The sequence below is a fragment of the Phodopus roborovskii genome, unplaced genomic scaffold (assembly GCF_943737965.1).
Source record: "Phodopus roborovskii unplaced genomic scaffold, PHOROB, whole genome shotgun sequence".
Lineage (NCBI taxonomy): Eukaryota > Metazoa > Chordata > Mammalia > Rodentia > Cricetidae > Phodopus > Phodopus roborovskii.
The window spans coordinates 13,495,252-13,519,942 of NW_026126599.1; the positions used below are offsets into that span (position 1 = coordinate 13,495,252).

The 24,691-nt window shown below is 45.4% G+C and overlaps 1 protein-coding gene across 3 annotated transcripts in view; it reads left to right on the plus strand.

Moving 5' to 3' along the window:
* The first annotated feature begins 8,813 nt into the window (after positions 1–8,813).
* Evi5l (ecotropic viral integration site 5 like) overlaps positions 8,814–24,691 on the plus strand; it is a 39,759-nt gene continuing 23,881 nt past the window's right edge. For all 3 annotated transcript variants that reach the window (XM_051205489.1, XM_051205490.1, XM_051205491.1), the window contains exon 1: positions 8,814–9,020. The gene's annotated coding sequence lies outside the window, so the exon portion shown is untranslated. The remainder of the gene's footprint in view (positions 9,021–24,691) is intronic.

The window sequence follows — 24,691 nt, forward strand, 5'->3', positions numbered from 1 at the left end:
TCTGACTGACAGTGTCCTTTGCTGTACAGAAGCGTCTCAGTTTCATGAGGTCCCATTTATTAATTGTCGATGTTGGTGCCTATGCTAATGGTGTTCTGTTCACAGAAAGTCTTTTCTTTAGTCAATGAGTTCAAGACTATTCCCCAGTCTGTCTTCTATTGAATTCAGAGTATCTGGCCTTATGTTGATGTCACTGATCCATTTTGGAGTTTTCTGTGGAGTGATAAATAGGGATCTATTTTAATTCCTCTATGTGTAGTCACCCAGTTTGACCAGCAACGTTTGTTGAAGATGCTATCCTTTTCTCCAATATCTATATTTGGCTTCCTTGTCAAAAAAATCAGGTGTCCAGGTGTCATAACATAATCATAATTTAGAGTTTGAAGTCTTTGTCTTGTGCCTCATCTATATTAAATTTATTGGGACCTACTGTAGTAGGGTTACTGTGCCTGTGGACACATAATGTCTTGGCTATTCCTGTGTGTGTTTTTGTATTGAGGTCTAGGCATCTGGAGTTATGATGACTGAGGTGTTTCTAGTTGTTAATGTCTGGTCTTATCTTTGCTGGGTGGGTGTTCCATTCTTTGGTTACTGTTGCCCTCTCAGGATCTTAAGCAAGTGTGGTAGTTACGGAGTCCCTTATATAAAGAATGCTTCTGCCCTTTGGTGGGTGGCCAGGAAGAAGAGATGGGCTAAGAGAAGCGGCTGAGAGGGTCTGTGGGAGAGAGTTAGGGGGATCCAGTCCACACCAAGAGGCAGGTTCCCCAGGGAATAGAGGTGTGGTGGGAAGAGGTACTCCTGAAAGTTGGCTGCAGGAGGACAAAGAGTAAGTCTGGAGAGACAGAGATGAAAGGTCTGGGGACCTGGATCTGTATGAAGGGGTGGAATCTTCTGTGAATGGAGCTGGGGTGGGAGGGGTGGCAACTGCAAGCAGGTCTGGGAAGGAAACTGGAGAGATCATAACAGAGGACAGGGAGGAAGTGAAAATCCTCTACCCAAGTTCCTACCCTGTGTAGCCTCTGGAGCATCCCTGGTAGTGACATCCCTAGGTGTCAGTGGCTGACACAAAGCAATGGAGATGGGCCAGCAGGAAAAGCTGAAAGGTCCACAGAAAGGAGCTAAGCTAGATCTCCTGGAATACATCTTAACATAACAAGGCTTCATATGGCCAAACCACGGCCAAATTACACTAGGTGAGGAAAACTGAAAGCACATCCCTAAAATCAGAGACAGCTTTCCACTCTTGACACTCTTACTCAAAACAGTGCTTTAAGTCTCACCCAAAGAAATGGATCTTTAGTTACAATTCCACACGTAAAGGACATCTTTTGTTTGTTTGTTTGTTTGTTTGTTTGTTTGTTTGTTTTTCAAGACAGGATTCTCTGTGTAGCCTTGACTGTCCTGGAACTCCCTCTGTACTCCAGGCTGGCCTTGAACTCACAGAGATTCACCTGTCTCTGCCTCCCATGGCATTAAAGGCATGTGTCACCACCACCACCCAGCCATAATGGATTTAAGAATGCCAAAAGAACCACTGTGTTCTGCAAAGTGGCAGAGTAAAGTTAACACACAAAAATCAGCTGCTGTTCTTTATGACAATAAAATCCATGCTGAGAAATAAATCAGGAAAAGAAACCCATTCACAATTGCCTCAAAAAAAAAAAAAACAGTACCTTGGAATAAACAAGGAAATTAAATTCCTCTATAATGGACTCTAAAACAGTGAAGAAAGAAACTGTAGCAGACAGATCTCATGGCATCCAGTCTCCTGGCTCTATAAAACAAATCCTGTGAAAACAGCTATGCTACCCAAGCAATCTACAGATTCAATGCAAGCCTCATTAAAATGCCAAAGGCATTCTTCACCAAAATATTTTAAACAGCATCAAAATGCATATGAAAGCAAAGCAGAGAACAGATACCCAAGGCAATTCTGAGTAAAAGAACAACGCTAGCATTATCAGCATACCTGATTTCAAGCTGTGAATCCTAGTAACAAAAACAACACGATGTTGGCATAAACATCACACTGATGGCTCAGTAGGTAAAGGCACTTGCTGTCAAGCAAAATGACCCTAGTTTAATCTTTGGGACTCACAAAGTGGAAGGAGAAAACAGATTCCACACATGTTATAGTGCCTGTCCACACACATACAAAGTAAATCTAATAAAACCATTTTAAGAGAACCTAAATGTAAACCCACACAGCTACAGGTACCTGATTTTCTCAAACACACCAAAAACATATATTGGAGAAAAGACAAATGATACTTGGAAAACTGGATGACAGTGTAGAAAAAAGAAAGCCCTCTTTCTTTCTGTACAAAAATCAACTTTACATAGTTCAAAGGTTTTTTTTTTTTTAATAATTATTCTGTTTGTGTATATGGGTGTTTTGCTTACGTGTATGAATGTATAACACATGCATGCCTGGTGCTCACATAGGTGAGAAGAGGGTGTTGGATCCCCTGGAACTGGAGCCACCATGTGCATGGTAGGAATTGAACCTGGTCCTCTGCAAGAACAAGTGTTCTTAGCTTCTAACCCATCTCTCCATCCCCAGTGGATCAAAGATTTTAATGTAAGACCATAAACTGTGAATGCGTTCAAGGAAAAAGTAGACACCACACTTCATGACAGGCATAGGAAGGACTTTATGAATAGGACTCCAGTTGCTTAGTAAAATAATTGACAAATGAGACATCATGAAATTGCAGAGATCTTGTACAGTAAAAGAAACAAGTGAAGAGATAGTTGCAGAATAGGAGAAAATTTCACTCACTATACATTTAACAAAGGATTAAGATCTAAAACATAACAAACATGAAAGGTCATTTCATGAAAAGAAATCATCTAAAACATAAAGATCTCAAAAATCCTAGAGGCAGGGAGTGGTGGCATGGACCTTTAATCCTAGCACTTGGGAGGCAGAGGCAGGCAGATCTCTGGCCTGGTCTATGGAACAAGTTCCAGGACAGCCAGGGCTACACAAAGAAACCCTGTCTTGAAAAAACAAACAAACAACTTCTAGATAACAAGAAATTGAACAGCCTAATCAAGAAAAATGGGCTTTTAGAGATACACACCTTTAATCCCAGTATTTGGGAGGCAGTCAAGATCTTGATGAATTTGAGGCAAGCCAGGGCTAGATAATGATAGGGTCTCACTATCTAGGGCAGTGGGATAATGACAAGCAGTCATAATCTCATAGCAGCTGTGGCTGTCTGTGCCAGTCATGTACAAGTCTGGGCTTGTCAACAGTCAGTCATGGATGGAAGACCTGATGGATGCTACCTGTCCCTGCTTAACTTTGGGCTACTGGTTGGTTCTGAGAGAATTGGCTTCAGTTATGCACCTGTGGTAAGCTCACCAGGACCCCATGAATAGTTCTATACACCCATGATCACTCAAACAAAGCCCAAACAAAACAAAACAAAAATGAATATGGAAAGGGGATCTGTAGGGTGGGAGATGACAGGTGACAAGGAGGTAAGAATAATCAGAAGGCATCATATATATACATATGCGTCAACATATATATTGAAGTTATCAAATAACATTAAATTTTTAAAGTGGTGTATACAGCATGAAGTAGAAAAGAAACTGCCCAGGTAGTAAAAAGGACTAGCAAGAAGGGTAATGGGTATACAAGAAGGAGGGAGAGAGTGTGATGTGGTGATATTTTGTTAACAGATTTCTGTTAATTCAAAGCCACCCTGAGTCTAAAAGAAGCAGAGCTCACACAAAGGTGATCTCAGCACTTGGGATCCACCTTTAATCCCAGCACTAGAAAGGAATATAAGGCGGGAGCTTGTGCAATCTGAGGTTTGGTGTAGACAGATGCAGTCTGGAGATACAGTCTGATGGCAGGATGGATGCTTTGGTCTGAGCATTGGTAGAGGTAAGTGGCTGGCCGCTTTGCTTTCTGATCTTCAGCTTTCACCCCAATATCTGTCTCTAAGTTTTTATTTTTAATACCAACTAGAATTCATGTTACAGTGTGAGGGGAATATGCTCAAAGTGCATTATATACTAGCATGAAATTTCTTTATGAAGCCCAGAACAACCGATATACACCAGAAAACAAACAAACCAAAAAGCTAAAAGCAGTTGGGCATGGTTGCCCATATCTACAGGCTTTGGCAGGCAGATCTCTTTTAAGTTTAAGATTGGCTTGTTCTACAGAGTGAGTACTAGGCCAACCAGGAGACAGTGAGACCCTTTCTCAAAAAAAAAAAAAAAAAAAAAAAAAAAATTAACTAAGGTAGGGTCTTGGTGAGAAAAGTCTGCTGAGTTCACCCAGGAACCACATGGTGGAAACAGAAAACTCCTGAAATGTTTACACACACACACACACACACACACACAGGAGAGAGAGAGAGAGAGAGAGAGAGAGAGAGAGAGAGAGAGAGAACCATGCTATGCACATACACACAAATAGATGTCTAAAATATAAAGGAAATAAAAAAAAAAGAGCGCTTACAAGCAGCGCTAACATGAAACAATCCAGGAATGCTGTTTCTGGGAATGTTTCCTGGAGTGTGTGCTGAGGAATAAATTCCAGGTGAGGAAGCAGGACTGGAAACTGTCAACATGAAATCAAAGGGCCCCATTCATGGATGAGCATCCCACAAACACTTACCCTTTGCACTTTGACCTTTGTTTCTTCATTCATGTATGAAGGGCCTTCTCCGGTGAGGCCTGAGAACTAGACTAAACCTGGGAGTAGAAAATACAAATTTAGAAGCTGTCTGATACTGTGTCCATTTAGCAGAATAAAGGGACTAGGCTCACTTCCTTCTCCTAGAACTCAGGGGCCATCTCAGGAGCCGAGGCCAGAACAATTTTAAGAGCTAAAGGTCAGGGAGACTCAGAGCATATTTTATGTTATTTTAATAACCAAGATTAAAAGATAGGTGGTACACACCTTTAATGAAATCAATTAAAAAAAATTAAAAAGAAAAATAAGAGTACTTGCTGCTTTTCCAAAGGACCCAAATTTGTTTCTCAGCATTCACAGAGCAGCTCACATCTGTACACCCAGCTGCGGGATATTCAATACTTTCTTCTGGCCTCCATGTGGACCAGGTATTCACATGGTGCACAAATATACATGCGGACATAACACTCATACACGTAAGCATTAAAAACCCAAACAACAACAAAGAACATGGGGAACTTAGTGAGTGAATCATACGGAGATGTTACATGGCCTGAGAGTGGAGAAATAATCCTCTTATTACATAGCAATTCCCTCTCTCCAGGAAGGAGGAAGGAGGCTCTCAAGACTCAGGAAGTTAAAAAAAAAAAAAAAAAAAAAAAAAAAAAAAAAACAGGTCTGGGAAAGCTGGAACTGAACTAGCTTCGCCTGGGCTCCTCCCCCAAGGGATACTGCAACACTCATGACCAAACAGAGGGGAAGGCTCTGACCCACATGGTCCATGTCCTGCCTGCAAGTCCTGCCAAGAGCTCCCAGGCTTCAGCTTTCTGGCATCTTCACCCATACTGGTGTGTTTCTCCCAGTGACACAGCTGCCTCTGCGTCATCCCTACTCCTGTAAGCAACCCAGTAAAAAGTTGTACTGGACTAGACTTGTTACTTTAGTCTGTCCTGGATTCCCTATTTGGAGTGAATCAAGCCAGGAAAAGCCTCGCCACGGGCATAACAATCGGCTATAAGGAGAAAACCGTGTTCCTGGTAAAAATGACTGTTCCCATGGAGAGCCCAAGGGTGCATTCCTAAACCTCCAGCTGTGTCCAAGGCTGAGACAAACGGGTCATTTGAGTCCAGGAGTTCAAGCCAGCCCGAGGAACACAGACTCCACCTCAAAACAGTAAATAAAAACTAAATGGGATGTGGTTCTGTTGGTGTAATGCTTGCCTGGGTTCAAGCCCCAGCACCTCATAAAATTCGACATGGTGGCGTTGCATGAAATCAAAGCAGTTAGGAGGTAAAGAAATACATCTTCGGATTCGCCAAAATTACTTCTATTAACTAAAAATGAAAATTGAGAGGGCCAAAGAGATGGCTCAGTGGTTAAGTACTTGCTGCTACTCCAAAGGACCTAAGTTTGGTTCACAGAGTCTATGTAGGGTGATTCATAGCGGCTTGTCCAGCTCCAGAGGCACAAATTAATTCTTCCAGCCTCTTTGGGTGACATATATGCACACACATACACACAAATAGAACTAAAAATATCTTTTAATTTTAATAAATAAGTATGAAATTTTAATTTTTTTTTTTCAAAATAGGTTTGCTGCACTAAGAGGTCAAAAGAGGCATTGGACCCTAGAGCTGGAGGTGGCAGTGAGCCACCAGATGTGGGTGCTGGGAAGGGAACTCAGGTCTTTTGCAAGAGCAGCTATCCATCTCAATTCCTGACCCATCGGTCCAGGTGCCCCTTTCCTTTTGAAACATGGTTTTATATAATCTAGGCTGGCTTCAGTCACTGCGGTGATAATGCGACCCTAGCTGAATTCCATGGCAAGTGAGGTGACTGCGGCGGAGCGGCAAACATGTCAGGCAGACAGAGCTTAAGTGAGTTTTATTAGAAATGGGAGGGAGGGGGAAGGAAAGAGAAAATAAAGAGACACAGAGACATAAAGGGAACAGAAGAGGGAGACAGGAAAGTCCTGTCTGCCCCAGAGAAACAGCAAGAAAGAGAGCTGGAAAAAGAAGAGAGCATAAGTGGATGGGGTCTGTCTTTTAAAGGGGTCCTTTGCACCTGCACGCAGACTAGTAGTCATGGAACCCTGGGCTGACCAGGGTCCTGCCTGAGTGCATTCTGCCAGGTGACAGGAGCGGCCAGCATAATGCCTGAATCCTTAGTCACTATGTAGCTGAAAATGACGCTGAACTTCTGCCTTCCTGCCTTCACCTCCCCTGTGCTATGGACTACAGGTATTTACTACCATAATTCTTTTACAAAAGTGCTGAGGGTTCGATCCAGAGTTTCATGTATGCTAGGTGGGCTCTCCTCCAACTGAGCTACATCCTCAGCAGGAGATGGATTTCATCTTGATGCTGTTCAGTAGAAGCCAAGCACACAGCTGGCTGTAGGATCTTTTTTTTGGGGGGGGGGGAAATGCAGGGATGTAGAGGGGAGGAGGAATACATTACATTTATTTTTACCACCCAAGTTCTTAGTAATAGTTTAGATTTTCTTAACAGCTTCAAATTTTATAGATAAAAGAGGGAGAGAGTCCGTGTGAGCCAGGCACCGTGGTACACAGCAGTAATCCATACCCTCTGGAAGCTGAAGTAGGAAAACCCTGAGTTTGATGCCAGTCTAGCTTGCACAGTGAGTTGGAGGCCAGCTTGGGCTGTGTGAGACACTGTCTCAAAAATAAATAAATAGAAAATTTAAAAGGACACGTGAATGTCAACCGTTAACTCCCACGTTCAAATAGAACCCCTGATTATATAAAAGGTTAAGATCTCAGGCCTTAGAAATCCTGACCTTCCCTATTACGAACAGACTCCCGGTTCCCCCTCCTATCTTCGGCTACCACGCTGGACTTGCTTTGTAGCAAGTCCTAGAACTCATTCTGTGCATCAGGCTGTCCTCCACCTGTTGGCAGTCTTCCTGTCTCAGCTTCCCCAGCATTGGAATCCCAAAGGGGATCCACCACCCCTGCTGAACCTATGATGTCACCTTTCCTTCTATGACACGTCCCTCCCTGCCCTACCCTGTCCAAGGCCCGTCCTCACATGCTAGAGTAAGCCATTTATTAAGTCTTGCCTGCTGTCAATGGAGGTCCACATATGGCCTTTACCTTCACTTATTAAAAGAAGCTGGGGTCGGGTCACGGTGGTGAATGGGAAGGTGGGGGTGGGAGAATGAGGAGTTCAAGGTCGCCCTCTGTTACATAGAAAAGTTCAAGGCCATTCTGGTCTACAGGAAACCCTGTCTCAAAATAAAAAAAGAAATCGGAAGGGGAATGAGGAAGAAGAGGAGGAGGCGGCAAAACAATCACCAGCCCATTCATTCACTCTTCAAGCATTTACAAACAGCTCTCACGTGAGCGGCTCCCACCCACCCCGCCCTCGTACCCCTCTCCGTCACCCCAGAAGAGGTAATGTTGGAGCAGGTGGAGCAATCAGTTTTCATGGCAACGGAGCAGAACCTGACCTAACCACCCAGCCCACCGCCCAGACCCTGGCTCTGAAGATCAGCTTTCCAGTAACGCCCCTTCCAACGCCCGGCCCTAGTCTGATCCCGCCTCTCCTTGCACTGGGACACGCCCCCTCCATTAGCCCCTCCTCCATTTCATTCAGTCCTTGGGCTCAAGTCCCACCGCCCAGGACGCCAAACTCATTCCCAGTCTGATGACTCCATTGGTCAAAGACCATAAGAGCCCACCCTCCAGCGGCTTCATTGGCTGATTATATGTCAATCTTCTTCATAGCACAGGCGGCCCCCCCCCAATCTCAACAGTTGCCAGGGCCGAGGTTTGAGGCAGATAATAATGGACGTCTCAGGGACTCTCATGACTGGATAGAAATCCAGGCTCTGGGTGGAGCTTAATGCTTCGGCTAAGGGATGCTCAAGGCCTCAGCCTTCCTTCAGAGGCACACCTTTTGCCCATCACTATTGGTAGTCTAGATGTCGATCAATGTCAATCCTTATTTTGATAGGGAAAATTATACGTCTATCAAAGATTCTCTATTTCAATTCGCTCCTCTCCTCAGCGATAGGTAGCCAGGGTCCGCCTCATGGAGTGGCTATGGATTGGTCAGGTCTTATGTCACTCTTCCCCAGTGGGCGGAGCCAGTGGTCTAAGGGGGCGGTGAATTGGTTGACCGGGCTCCGGGGGGGCGGGGCAGCGGCTCCTGTCAGCGGGTGAAATGGCAGCGGCTGAGCCGGTGACGGCTGCGGTCCCCGGGGGCGGCTGAGTGAAAGGGGCCGGGCCGCGGGGTTTGCGGGACCCCGAAAAGGCACGACCACGGGAGGGGGAATCGGACGACGCAGTGCAGGGACGGCAAGGCTCGGCGCGGCGATGGCGGCGCTCTCCGCGCAGGTAGGGAGGCCTCGGGCAGGGCCTCTTCTCCCGGGGGGGAGGGGGGCTCAGTGCTGCGGGGCCCCGTGGGGAAGCCGAGTCAGGAGCGTGACCTGGGGTCGCCAAGACTCCCGAACCCGCGCTTGGAGCCTCGGCATTCCCAGCCCGGGGACCCTGGAACTCCGGCCTCCGCCCACCCTCGCTCCCAATCCCCACCCCCCCCCCATCAATTCCAGGGCTCCTAGGACCCCATGTCTCTTCCTCGTGGTGCCCCCCCACAGGCTCGGGACCCCTGTACATCTTTCCCAGGGCCCCTAAGAGCCTGTCCAGAGCTTCCCCATCCTCCCAGTCTGTAGGCCTGCCCCCCCACCACCAGCATACCCCTCCAGTCCACAACCTCAGTCCCAGGAACCCTCCCATCTGTACGTCCCTTACCTTTATGTCTCCCTCAACCCTTCACTTGGGTTCTGTGTCTGGCCTACACCCTCATCCTCTCCAAGGAGACCAAGCTCAGGGCCCTGTACTCTTTCCTTGTGACCCAACAGAAATCCATGCCTCGCCTCCTAAATGGGAAGATTCCCAACTGAATCCAGACATCAGCTCAGCCTGCTCACTTGGCACCCCCATGTTCAAGGGCACCACACACACACACACACACACACACACACAAAAAAAAAAAAATCACTTGTAGGTCTTCTGAGAGGATCATACACTGTTGCTGGTCTTGACCCATCTAGATCCCAGCTTCCTGAAGAAAAACACTAAGGACTTCCCAAAAGATAATGCTGAATTCCATCCCTAATAGACACACCCTCCCCACCCATCTTCCTGAGAAACACAGAGTGGGTTCACTTAGATGCCCCTATACATACAGAAACCTAGGAGCTCAACACAGACACATGAGTGCTCTCCCTCCCCCAAGACACACACACAACAGCTCCTTAGAACTACACACCACCTTGAACCGAACAGTCCAGCACCCTCAACAGGCCTCTAAACTCAGACAAAAGACAGAAAATTGTGAGATGATGGGTCTGCCACCAGCAGCTAACCTGTCCCTTCTACCGCATTCTCTTTGAGCTAGGACCTCACTGGTACTCTAGAGGGTGTCTGGACCTGAAATCTACCTATCACAGATCTCTTCCCCTTGCCCCTGTCTTTCCCTGCCTTGCCCTTTTAAATAGGACAGCATTCTCTCTTACACCAGTATCCAGAAAGGAACCAAAGCCCATTCCCAAATATATGGTCCACACACACCGTGACATGTTCCAGCTGCTCCTGGCCCCAATCCTAAAGTCTGACCAGACTGGTGGGACCAGCATCCCTGAGCCTATGACATCTGCTGGCCTCAGATGATAGGGCCCATGCTGCCATCCAAGGTGTTCATCAAGACCAGTTCCTGACAACCCTTATGAGTTCTTTCACCCACCACCAATATGTTTGGTCAAAACAATAGCTTTCTCCTAGCAATTGAGATGTACTTGACCAGGTTGGACCTGCCAGAAGCAAACACCTTTGTTTAAGGAATATTTTCAGAAAGGGGGGAAAAATGTGCTGAAGAGGGCCAGGGTAATGTGAAAGGAAGGAGTGCTCTGTTTGATACCCCCACCCCCTAGTTGCCACCCCCAGCCTGTCTGCCATTGAGCCTGGCTCTTTCTTTCATGGTTGCATTGTATTGGTTCTTCTCACCTATTCTGGCCCACAATTCCTATCCTGGGGTCCCACCTGTGGGTTCCCTCTGGGTTCCTGCGGTTGACTGAGGGTGGTTTGGAAGGGATCAGATGTGGCTTGGCCCTGGCACAAGAGCTGAGTCAAGACAGAGAGACAAGAAGAGATCACAGAACTGGCTGTAGTTTGTAGGAGATTACAGAGTGTGAGGAGAATCCAGAACAAACCAGTCCCAACCAAGCATTTAGCATGCCTGGAAAGGCTCATATAAAAAAGCCTATGCTTTCATGTAGAATATTTACAAGCAAATTCTGGGCAGATATGGAAGAAAATCTCATTTTGGCTCAGAGCCTCAACTTCTCCATCTGGAAAATGGGAGGATAAGCCCTTAAAATAGTATTCAGTGTTGCCAGGGAGCCAATAAGGTTAGGGTGTGGCCTTGTATGTTTCATGGGAACAGTGTAAAAGGGAACTGTGGGGGTTAGCAGAGTAGACCCCACACACAGCTATTGAAGTTGATGGCATCACTGGTCCTGATGATCCCTGTTCTGTCCTCAGTGAGCAGTAGCCATATCGGAAGGTCTTAGCCATCTTGAAGGAAGCTATCTTAAATTAGAGCTGAAAACAAGATGGTCTGTTGTGAGACTTGTAGTTATACAGGGGTCTCCTGGGGACATGGGAAACTATTGGCCAGCCATCCTGATGCCACACATAGAACCCTGAACATGAGATAGAAGTTTGTCACATCCATTTGCTGAAGCAAGAGTCAGTGAAAATTCTTGAAGGTCACATGGCACATGGAAAGCTGTAAGACTTTCTCCCATTCCCCAGAGGACTTTACACAGATGGACACCATGAGGTAGAAAGGCTCCCTGGGATAGAAAGTGCCTGAAGGCTTCAAGCTTTTGAGTGGAACCAGGACAGCTTTTCTGCAGCCTGAGGATATGGATTCATTGTCTTCAGTGTCTGTGCTTTGATAGGTACTGCTAGATCAGAAACATGTCAAAATTTCCTCCAATAGAATGTAATATCAGTGTTTATGGGTGATGCCCCACTGTACCCCCAGGGAATTGAGTCAGGTGTCATGTATCTAAGGCCTGCACAGCCAGCTTGGAGAGAGGGGAAGAGTTGGACCCAGAAGCACACACTGACTAGGCTCACGCCTGGCATTCACAGTGCCAAGAACCATTTGCATATCATCTCATTTAATCCTCTGAGCAACCCAAAGGAGCCAGCATTCTATGGTGTGCCTTTGCCGTCACACTCTGCTGCGGCAGAAGGGATGCAGGAGACAGAACTGCATACTCTGTGCTGCTTTAAGAGCTATGAGAAAGGACCGATGTGTCCCCAGGGCATTCAGGAAGGTATGGCAGGGGTGACTTATAGATGTAGTCACCAGACAAGCATGGCAGGTTAGGGTGTTCCAGAAGTACTTGGACATGGTCCCAGGAGGTAGAAACCAACTGGAAGGGATATGTGACTTTTTCCAAGTATGGATGGATAGGCTTCACCCTTCAGGCCAGAATATACCAAATGTAATCCACATGACAGATATACATCATCAGGCACGAGATCCAAACTTGGAAGATTTAGGGAAGGCACAGACTACATCATCTCCAGGAAAGCCAAAGCAAGCAGTGGGAAGGAGGTCATTGAGAACTTGCATGTTCCCCCTGCTATCCAGTGCCCCTTTGCCTCCACTTTACTGTCATTTCTTAGCATGCATCAAGGTACTTGTGAAATCTTGTTTTGTAGGTAGTATGGTGGGTGCATGTAGGTATTTCACATATGTGTAAAGGTACATGTGTGCACATGCACCTGTGGAGCACAGTTATCAACCTGGGGTGTCATTCCTTAATACCTGTCCACCTTGGTTTCTTCTGTTTGTTTTTTATTATTATTATTTGATATCTATGGTGTTTTACATATCTAGTAAAAAACATACCTATGGAATCTAGAAGAAGGTGATAGGTTCCCTAGAAAACTGGATAACAGACAATTGTAGCCACCATGTGGGTATGGGGAATTGAACCCTGGTCTTCTGCAAGAGCAGCCAGTGCTCTTAACTATTGGGCCATCTCTTTAGACACTGTTATCTTCTTTTTTGAAATGAGTCGCTCAGCTGGATGTCCGTGGTACACACCTTTTCCACAGTAATCAAGAGGCAGAGGCAGGTGGATCTCTGTGAGTTTGTAAACCAGGCCAGCCTGATCTACAGAGGGAGTTCCAAGACAGCTAGGGCTACACAGGGAAACCTTGTCTCAAAAAAAAAAACAAATAGTAGTAGTAGTAGTAGTAGTAATGTTAAGTTTAAAAGAAATAGGTCTCTCACTGGGCCCCAGGGACCCTTTTGTCTCTACTTACCAGTCACTGATCTTACATACATCTACCACCATGCCTGGCTTTTTACATGAATGCTAGGGCTCAAACTCAGGTCCTCATGCTTGCATGGAGAGTACTTGACTATCTCCCTGGCCCTATAAAGTAGGGTTGTTGAGTAGTTGTTTTTTGCCTGTGTGTATGGAGGGTATACTTCTGTATTCTCCTGTACATGGGCACAAGTGTCTGTGAAGATGCACTTACATGCATGTCCATGTGGAGGGTAAAGGTTGACTTTGTCTTCTTCTATTGCTCTCCACTTCCATCTACTAAAACAGGGTCTCTTGCTGAACCTGGAGCATTCCAGTTTGTCTAGTCTAACTATCCAGCTTGCCTAGGGATGGGTCTCTGTCTCCCAAGGGCTTGAATTACCAATAGCTACCATTCCATCTCTGCTTTTTAAAAAAATAATTTTATGTGTTTGGCCTACACAAGTCTGTCCATCATGTGCAATGCCTACAGCTAAAAAAGGCCATCAGATCCTCAGAAATTAGAGATACAGACAGTTGTAAGATAAAGTATGGTAAATAGGAATCTGAGAAATGATAGGCCGATGGATGTTTATTTGGGAAGAAATCATTTACGATAGAAACAGATGACCACCGTAGGTTCCTGTTCCAAGGATGCCTCCAGATGCTCTCTGTCTCCAACCAGGAAGTAAGAAAGTGAGCTAGGGTCCAGGACCCCAGACCTAGTCCCCCCCCCCAGGGGACTGACCACACCCATTGGGGTGTGGGGACAGGTGCAGGTGGGGTGGATATCTCACTACAATAAGTCTCAAAGTGGGCACTTGGAACTAAACCTGGGTCCTCTGCAAGAGCAGCCAATGCTCTTAACCACTGAACCATGTCTCCAGTCCCTCCTGCTCAACTTTGAACTGCTTTCTGAGTCTAAACACTGGTCCTCATGCTTGTACAGCAAACACTTTATCCATAGAGCCGTCTTCTCAGAACTCCCATGAAATCTTCTCATAGATATCTGCCTCCCACATAGTCTGTGAGCAAGTCCCACGAGAGGAGGGTACTTATCTGTGTTTTTCATGGGTGAATCAAGATTCATACAGCAGTTTCTCAGTAAGATATGTTTTATTTTACAAGCTAATGAGCCTCCCTCCCTCAGCCATTTCTGAAACAGAAAGATGTCAGATCTGTCACCCTTGCTAAAGGTAAGACCAATCTCCCTCACCTGGGCCCACCACCCAGCCCAACAAGCCCAGGAAGCTGGCACGGATAACAGAGAAATACATCTTTACCTGTGTACCTGCTACAGAGAGCACTTGTGAAAGGGCTTTGATGTTCTTCCTCTGTCATTTTCAGGGCCATTTAAATAGAGAATATGAAGAAAGTTGCTCCCAAATGAACCTGTTATGGTGGCAGAAAAGGATACATGAAGAACAAAAACTTATTTTTTAGGTCAGATGAGAATCTGCAGGTCATAATAGTCCACCTTTCAGGTTTTCACCCGAAGGTGTGTTTGATACTGCCACATTATACCAGTAACAATGATTACAGTTTTACAGTGTTTAGTCCTTAAAGAGTATCACCATATAAGGGACAGTTTGCACTGGACTGTGGGGACCCTACAGTGGCCTTGACAGCTCCTACCCTCAAGGAGCTATTCTTCCAGCAGCGAATAAATATATTCCACGGCTGATCCTAACACAGGACAAAAGTGGGAGTGGAAATAATAGAGAGGGGAGGAGATAGAGAGAGGGAGGGGGAAAGAGAGAAAAAGAGAGAGAGAATGAGATGCAGATACTATCATTAGCCCTGTTTACAGATTGAAATTACATGGTACCCTGGGTCACAAAGGGAATATATGAAATATTTAAATTCATATTCCTGGCTCTAAGGTTTCAACTGTAAGTCAGGAGAGTTAAATAACTCCCCATACTCCAAGAATATGGAAACTTGCAGAGTATCTTTCAGGAATGACTAAAACTGACAGGGTATATACTACCATTGGTAGAGTGCACAAAGTCCTGTATTCAATCCTCAGCATGATAAAAAAAAAACAAGGCTTAGTGGCTATTCCAGTTTCTTTTCTGTTGGTGGGATAAAGTACCGTGGCCAGAAGTTTGAAAGATGGCTCAGCAGTTAAGTGTACCGGCTGCTCTACATAGGAACCAAGTTCAGTTCCCAGTACCCATGTTGGGGTCTCACAACTGCTTAATTCCAGCTCTGAGAACCTGACTCCTTGCCTCCAGGGATGCAAGTATTCACATACATGTACCTACACAGAAACACAAGTACACATAATTAAAAATAAAATGAATATAATTGGGTGTGATAGCACAGGCCTTTAATCACAAAGGAGAGTAGGATCTCTGAGTCTGAGGACAGTCTGAGGACTACCAAGCTAGTTCCAGGAGAGCCAGTGCTATATAAGGAAACATATCCTCAAAATCCAAAAGAAATTTTAAAAATTTCAAGACAGGGTTTCTCTGTGTAGCTCTGACCATCCTGGTACTCACTCTGTAGATCAGGCTAGTCTCAAACTCAGAGATTCTCCTGCCTCTGCCTCCCAAGTGGTGGGATTAAAGTTGTGTGCCACCACCATCTGACAATAAAATGAATTTTTAAAAAATAGTCTGACCAAAAATAACTTGAGGGAGGAAGGGTTTGTTTTAGCTTACAATTCAATTCCAGGTGACAGTCTATCAGGGAGTCAAGGCAGGAACTTAGGTGGTTAGTCACTGTCAAGAGCAGAGAGTAAAGACTACCCATGCTGCCTACTTACCTGACTTTTGCTCAGCAAGATTTCTTCACTCTCATACATTTTAGGGACCAGCAAAGGGAATGGTGCCGCCCATAGTGAGATGCATCAATTAACAATTGAGATAGTCTGGTAGGGTGGTGGTGGCTCAGGCCTTTGGGAGACAAGGGAGGTGGATCTCTGTGAGTTCTAGGCCAGCCTGATTGACAGTGTGAGCTCCCAGGACAGCCAGGGCTACACAGAGAAATCCTGTCTCAAAAAAAAAAAAAAAAAAAAAAAAAAAAAAAAAACTGTAGCAAACAATCAAGACCATCCCCAACAGATTTGTCCATAGGCCAACTAGATCTAGATAATTCCAAAACTGAAACACTCCTCCCTAGTGATTCTAGGTTACAACAAGCAGACATTTAAAACTAACCAGCACTGTGGTCTACACCTGTCATTCCAGCATTCAGTAAGTGTAAGTAGAGGATCAGGAGTTCAAGGTCATCCTTATCTCCATATCAAGTTTGAGACCAGCCTGAGCTTCATGTGATCCATCCCAAATAAATAAATAAATAAATAAATAAATAAATAAATAAATAAATAAATCTTAAAATAGGGATAAGAGAGGAATCCCTAATGCTGTCCTTGTTGTCCCAGGGACTGTGTGGCCTACCCTTTGCCAAACAAAAGAACCTGGAACCCAGCCAGACCATTGCCCCAGGACTTGGGGAGAGCCACAGCAGTGATGGTCTACTGGCCAGTTTGGGGTCAGGTGGCACCTTTCAAAGCTTTGGAACTGAATCTGTGTTCCCAGTGATCACGAGAGGGAGGGGATCTGACATGAGGAGACAAAACTCAAAAGGAAATCTTGTTTGTAATGTCATGCACTCCATAGAAGATGCCCACATAGGCTCTCTGGCTCACTGTGCTGAAAAATAACTGTGATTTACCAAGTGCCAGCTGCACTCAATGTTCTACATATATCATTTATCTCTGGGATTTTTGTTTTGTTTTGTTCTGCTCAAGATGGTTTCTCTGTGTAACCCTGGCCATCCTAGAACTCATTCTGTAAACCAGGCTGGCCAGGAACTCAAAGATTTGCCTGTCTCTGCTTCCTGAGTGCTAGGATTAAAGGCATGAGCCACTATGCACAACTTTGATTTTGTTTTTTGTTTTTTGTTTTTTTATTTTGTTGTGTTTTGTTGTTCTTGTTGTGTTTTGAGATAGGAGAAGGTCTCTTGTTAGCCTCCGTCTACCAGTGTAGCTGAAACTGGCCTTGAACTCTTGGCCATCCTGCCTCTGCTTCCTGAGTGTTGAAATGCTAAGCATTAGACTAGCATCAAGGAAAGACAGCAATCTTCCTGGCTCTGACCCTTACAACACTGGGGTTACACTGGCTTGTCATGTAGGTGCTGGGATCTGAACTCCAGTCCTCATAGTTAAGCAGCAAGTTCCCTTACCCACTGGGCCATCCTTCTAGCCCACACACATGGCTTTATGTGATGCTGGGAGTAGAACCCAGGACTTCATATATGCTAGGCAAGCATACTACCAATTGAGCCTCACCTGGCCCATATTTATATTATTTTTTAAAATAAAAATGTAAAGAGGGTAGAAGCATCATAGGTAAGCTTAGGGGAAAGAATATGGAGTGAAAAAACCCCCAGTTCAAAACCTCTTTCTATGACAGAATTGGGGTACCAACCAGTGACCCTCTACTCAGCATAGCACTTGATTACATGCTTTTCTAACTACCTTGTACACAATCTTTTTTGAAAAACATTTTGTGGATCTCAAGATGTAGTTGTAGATCACTTGTCTAGCATGCATTAAGTCCTCTTTGATCATAAGTACCACAAATAAAAGTTTATTAACATATAATGTATATAATTGATAATTTTGGGTGGTTTTTTTGTTATGATTTTTGCTTTTGTTCTTGTTTTTTGAGACAAGGTCTCTTGTAGTCCAGGCTGGATATGGACTCATTATGTGGCCAAGGGTGGTCTTATTACATTTTTATTAATTTATTTTGTGTGTGTGTATGTGAGCACGTGTCCTCTACAAGAGCAGTATATGTTATTAACTACTGAACCATCCCTCCAGTTCCTAAAGATTTATTATTATTTTTTATCCACTCTGTGCATGTGCATGTGGAACTTGCAGAGGCCAGAAGAGGACATTGGGTTCCATAGATCTGGAGTCCAGGCTGTTGAAAGCTAACTGACCTGGGTACTACAACCCTAATTCAGATCTGTTGGCAGAACAGCAAAAGCTCGTAACTGCTGAGTAGTCTCTCCAGCCCAACACCCTTACTTATTAATATACCTTTTTTGTTTATTGGATCGATGTATGTGTATGTCTGTATGATGTTTGTGTTCAGGCATGCAGGGATATACCACTTTGTGCATGTGGAAGTCAAAGGACAGCCTCCTTTATCTGACCACACCTTCCATCTTGTTTGAGACATAGTCTCTTGCTATTAGGCTTGCTCTCAGGAGCTTCTGTGGAGTCTCCTGTTCCCACCTCCTGTCTTGCCATTGGAATGCTGGGATTACAGACAGGCACTACTTGTCCAGCTTTACAAGGATTCTGGGGATTCAAAGTCAGGTTTGCATGCCTGCACAGCACCATTGATCCATCTCCCACCTACCTCTAATGTTCATTTTCTATACCTATAATATTTAGTTATCAAATCTCCTCCAACTTTTATGGACTTTGGCGTTTCCTCATAATGCCCTTGTTTTTGATGACCTTGACAGACAAGAGGCCTCGTTGATATTTCATGCCATGTCCCTTCATCAGGACCCATCTGGTGTTCTTCACATGATCAGAGTAGGACAATGACTTCAATGGAAAAAAAAAAACACAGAATTGAAGCACCCGTCCCAATCACCTCCTGTCAAGGGCATGTAATATCTTTATGAGGTTACTGTTGCTACTGACCCTGATCACTTAGCTAAACCACATGGGAATTTTTGTCTTCATTCACTCAACAGATGTTTACTGAGCACCTGCCAAATGCTAATAGTACATTAAGGGCTTAGAGCAGAAAATTAAGATACTGCTTTATACTTACATTGTTTACAAACTTATAGGACAGGCAAGGACCAAAAAAAAAAAAAAAAAAAAAAAAAAAAAAACAAAAACAAAAAAGCCAGAGAATGTGTTTTGGGGGCTGGGAAGACAGCTCAGTAGTTAAGGAATGTGCCATGTAAGTGTGAGGACCAGAGGTCAGATCCCTGGTACCCTTTCCAAATATTTATCTGGATCTGTCATAAACATTTTGGATGATTGTTTCTTACCAAAAAGATTAAGGATGAACCCTGCCTTAGTGTGAGGGGCCACCAAGTCTTGTGAAGGATCTGGGGAATGATGGAGCTGTTGAGAGCCAGCTGGCAATCTTGGCTAGCCCCTGGTAGAAAGAAAAAGTAAAAGATGAGAGTTTCATCTATATTAGCTAGTTTAAACCCTGAGAGTAGGGCTGGAGAGATGACTCATGGTTAAGAGGACTAGGTTCTGTTCCCAGCACTCATATGGTGGCTCACAGCCATCCTCGGATCCTGTTCAAGAAGACTTAGTGCCTTCTGGTATTCAAAGTCACCAGGCACACATGTGGTCCACTTACATATAAGCAGTAAACATTCATACACACACACAAAAAAAAGTGTGTGTGTGTGTGTGTGTGTGTGTGTGTGTGTGTGTGTGTGTGTGTATTTGTTTTTTTGAGACAGGGTTTCTCTGTGTATAGTAGTTCTAGCTATCCTGGAACTTGCTCTGTAGACCTGGCTGGCCTTGAATTCACAGAGATCTGCCTCCTGAATACTGGAATTAAAGGTGTATGCCACTACTGCCCAGCCAGAAAATAAATCTTTAAAAAATAAAATTAAGCTGATGGAAGCAGAAGCAGACACCCACAGCTAAACACTGAGTTGAACTCCTGGAATCCACTTGCAGAGAGGGAGGAATGATGAGAAAAGGGGTCGGAGAAACCCACAAAAACAGCCACCCTGAACAAGGGGGAGCTCGGGGAGCTCATGGACCCCCAGACTGCTAGCTGGGAAACCAGCATTGAACCAACTCAGACCCCCTAAATATGGGTCTCAGTTAGAAGGCCTGAGCAGTCTAAGGGACCTCTGACAGTGGAACCAGGATGTAGCCCTGGTACATGAAAGGACTTTGGGAGCACATTCCCCATGAAAGGATACACCCTTAGCCTAGAGGCAGGAGGAAGGGCCTAGCCCCTACTCCAAATGACTTGACAGATTTTGATGATTCCTCCTGGAAGGCATCACCCTCCCTGTGGAGTGGGGGTGGGATGGGATGAGAGGGGTTCAGGGGGCATGGGAAGGAGGGAAGGAGGGAGGGAATGAGGGAGGGGGAACTGGGATCAATATATAAAATAAGAAAAAATAATAAATATAAAAAAAAAACAAGGGGTAGCTCATGGACCCCAGACTGATAGCTGGGAAACCAGCATAGGACCGACCCAGATCCCCTGAATGTGGGTGTTAGTTAGGAGGACTGGGCAGTCTATGGGGCCTCTGGTAGTGGATCAGTATTTATCCCTAGTATACAAATGGACTTTGGGAGCCCATTCCACATAGAGGGATATTCTCTCAGTGTAGACACATCGGGGAGGGCCTAGGCCCTGCTCCAAATGATGACAGACTTTGAAGATTCCCCATGGAAGGCCTCACCCTCCCTGGGGAGCAGAAAGGGAATGGGATGGGGGTTGGGAGAGGGACAGGGGAGGAGGGAAGGGGGAGGGAACTGGGATTGACATGTAAAACAAGCTTGTTTCAAATTTAAATAAAAAATAGTATCATAAAAAATAAATTAATTAAATTAAATTAAAACTCTAAGAGTGCACCAGGAATATAGCTCAGGTTAGCATGCACACAACCTTGGATTCTATCCTTGCATAAATCTGCCAAGACTGCAGAGGCCTGTTACTCCTAGCACTTAGGAGACAGAGACAGGGAGATCAAGAGTTCAAAGGCAGCCTTGGGTTACTTTGTGAGTCTGAGGCCAGCTCAGGCTATAAGAGACACTACACAGTGATGGAGGGAGAGGGGACACACAGGTGACTAGGATGCCCTGGCTAGAGAGGTAGGAAGATAAGCAGGGAGCATTCCTTATTAACTAGATAGGAGAGGGCTTCAAGAAAAAGAAAGGATGGCCAGCGGCACCCAAATGCCAATGAGGGAGAAGAAGGCGCTCACAGATACTTGACTTATGGGCTTTTCTATCTATCCCTCACTATCCTTGCCCACCAGCACTGTCTTTCCCAGCCCTCTGCTCTGACTCAGCTTCCGAAGGCAGGAGACAGATGTGGTGGCTGACACCTGTGAATCCTAGTACTCAGAAGGCTGAAAGAGGGTCACTAGCTTGAGGCCAACATGGACTACTGTCTTACTTTTCTGTTTGTTGTGATAAAAAAAAAAAAAAAAAAAGCCAGACAAAAGCACCTTCAGGAGAATGTGTGCATTGTGGCTCACAATTTCATGTCACTCCATCATGTCAGTCAGGGTAGTCACAGCAGCAGAGATTTCAGGGACACCCGCTGTGTTCACAATCTGAAGCAGAGAGCTAAACTCTAGTGCTTCACTCGCTTTTGCTTGGAACACTCCACCCACAGTGGGTCTTCCCACCTCCATTAAAGGGGGCAGGAGAACCTACCAGCCATGCCACAAGCCAAGACAGCTGAGGAGTATGGATATTGATGAACTTCAAGAGAATATGTGTGAGCCCCAAGTAGCCTGTGTGTATGTGGTATGTCTGAGTGTGAGAGTACATATGTACCCCAGGAGTATAAATCTGAGTATGTGTCTTGAATATGTGAATGTATGTGCATGAATGTGTGTGTGAATATGTGTGAGAAAGTCCATGTAAGAGTATGAATGAGGAGAGCAAGGGTGGAGCCCACTCTGAGGCTGGGCCCTCTCTGCTTAGCAGACGCTGGGTAGTCCCAGGCTACCTCATTATCCATAGGTGCTCTTGCCCTGAGCTCTCAATGCTCCCCAAATCCAGCAGTAGTTCTGGAGTCCTCATCCTGCCTCCACTGCTTCTTCTATAGTCTCCAAAATCAGAGGCTGGCCCTGCCTAGAAAGATCTTTCTGCCTCAGCACTTTGTGGTCACAGCCCTGTCTAACCACAGAATTTGACACTGTGGGAGACACCTCTGTCTCTCCCTCAGAAACTATTAACCCCCTATTCAGCAATTTACAACTGCTTGAAAACCTTTAGGACTGGGGATCCCAAGCCATCCTGGCACTCACAGAAACCTATAAGCCTGGACTGGAGAGGGATTAAAGCACCTGCTATGCAAGTTTTGGACTGGTGTTTCAATCACCAGAACCCACATAATGCCAGTGTGGGGAGTCTGCCTGTACTTCCAGCTCACAAACTCTGGGTTTGATTGACAGTCCCTGTCTTAATGAATAAGGTGGAAGAGGGATCAAGGATGAATCCTGACATCAACCTCAGGCCCCCACATGCAGGGGGGGAGGGAGATAGGGAGGGAGGCAGGGAAGAAGGAAGGAAGGAAGGAAGGAAGGAAGGAAGGAAGGAAGGAAGGAAGGAAGAAAGAATGGATGGATAGTAGAGACCAAAATCCAGAGTGCTCTGCCTCCAAATAGAGTTGGAGAGCACTCAGGGATTGAGATAGACCCTGAATTCCTGGTCCTGTAGGGAGACAGTTCCTGAGGACAAAGGATTCTAAGATCTTCACATAATGAAATGAGAGCTGTGAAACCTCAAGCCCCACCCACAATAGAGCATCATTTGAGAAAAGCCCAGAACTAAGCTCATGACTAGGGAGAAATTCAGCTGACCTGGGATTCCTGGAGTTCATTGGAGACTATAGGAAGGTGCTCAGTGCAGATGAGTGAGCAGTGTTCTTCTCTCACATTGTCTCTGATCTCCACTGCCTAAAGAATCAAATGTCCCCTCTAAGGACCATGTGAGGCCCTTTCTGTGGCCATGAGTCAAATCTGGGTCAGGTTGGATTCAGAACACAGAGCAAACTTATAGAACAGAGCACAGGAGGATGTGGGCAGGCATGAAGGTACCATGGCATATAACCAGGCTGGAGCAGAGATATCTTCCTGCCTCCACAGCCCCAGGATTCTCCATGTTCTCAGACCCTGCAACCTGGCTGGTCTCGCCAAGAGAGAAATAAATACCTCGAGGCAAGAGGAACATGTTCACTAGCCTCTGCCTTCCCTCCTTTTCCTTTTTTAAATCTGTGTGTCATCTCTCTCTCTCTCTCTCTCTCTCTCTCTCTCTCTCTCTCTCTGTGTGTGTGTGTGTGTGTGTGTGTGTGCGCGCGCGCACTTATACCATGTTGTGTATTTGAAGGTCTTAAAGACAACCTTAGATATCAAGGTATCCTGTTGGTGGCCACTGTGTACAGCAAGCTAGCTGGGCCACAATCTAGGGATTCTCCTGTGTCTACCTCCCATCTCACTGTAGGAGGGCTGAGATTACAAAAGTGTATGTGCTAGTATGTCAGCTTTAGGTAGATTGCAGGCATCCAAAGTTATACCATCATTGATGTGTGTTTTATCCACTAAGTCATTTCTTCAGACAATTCCAAGCATTTTCTGATCCAGAAATGCTCCCTACCAGGGAAATGCCAACTCAGTCTCTAATCCCTTTCATGCCATAGCAGACCCTTGGAACTCTAGCTCTTAGCAAGACCTCCACCCATAGTCCCAGGATATGCTTGGTTCACAGCTACCCTTTGAGGCTGGTCTTAATGGAATCTAGTCTCTAGAGACCAGAAGCTTGCCTGGTAGCCAAACTTCAAACACACGGCTTTATATGAGTTTACAACTTTTTTTTTTTTGCTTTGTTTTTGTCAGTGTGTAGAGTTCACATATGTGGGTGAGTGTGCATGTGGAGGCCAGAGGACACCCACAACTGTTGTTCTTTAGATGCTGTCCACTTTGCTTTATATCTATGTTTAGTTTTAATTTTTTATGTGTATGTGTGTCTGTGTGAATGTATACCATGTATTTGCCTGCCCTTCAAGGCCAGAAGGAGGAGTCTAATCCCTTGGAGCTGGAGTTAAAGGCAGTTTGTGAGCAACCTGATGTGGATGCTGGGAACCAAACTTAGGTCCTCTGGAAGAGCACTGAGCCTTCTTTTTTTAGACAGGGTCTCTCAGTGATCCAAAATTCACCACTTTAGTTCAGCTAGCTGGTCAGTGCACCTCAAGGACCTTCCTGCTTTTATCTCTACAGCACTGAGATTAAAGCACACACCACCAACCAGCATTTTACATGATTTTTGGGATCACACTGGGGTCCTCATGCTTATGTGTCAAGCCCTTCACAGACTAGCTGTTTCCCAGCTCTGAGCATCTGTTTTTAATCAACATACAGGCAGAAATCAGAATAGGTAGTGTCCTCAAAAGCCCCCAGAAGGCTAAGCAGATGACCCCAGAAAAAGTAGGAAAGAAGCCCTGGCATGTGGAGACAGATCAGGATGCCCCCTGGGAACCTTCAGCCCCACTGTGTATCCACTTAGGGCATTGGTTCCTGGCACTTTGATGTGGCCTTGGCTTCCTAGCTGAGGAGACATTATTGTTCCAGCCATTGACAACATCAGACAATTAACAGTGGAGAGTAACTGCTTCATCTGAGCCAGCAGCACACTCTTCTTGATGAGAAAGGACAAGTCAAATGCCACCATGAAGCTGCCAAGGCAAGCCACTGCAGTGGACAGAACACAGTCAGGAAAGGTCACCAGAACAGGGCTTCTGTACCCCTGAAGTTTCACATAGAATCCTTAGGACCTCCAGTGACAGGAAGTCTCTGGCCCAGGCCCTGCTGCTGGCTGAGCTTTGGCTGTTGGTTAGAATGCAGCACATAGAGTCTATGGTACAACTGGGAGTGGAACAGAAGTGGGAAGTCTGGGATGATGGAGTGTTCTCGGGGTGA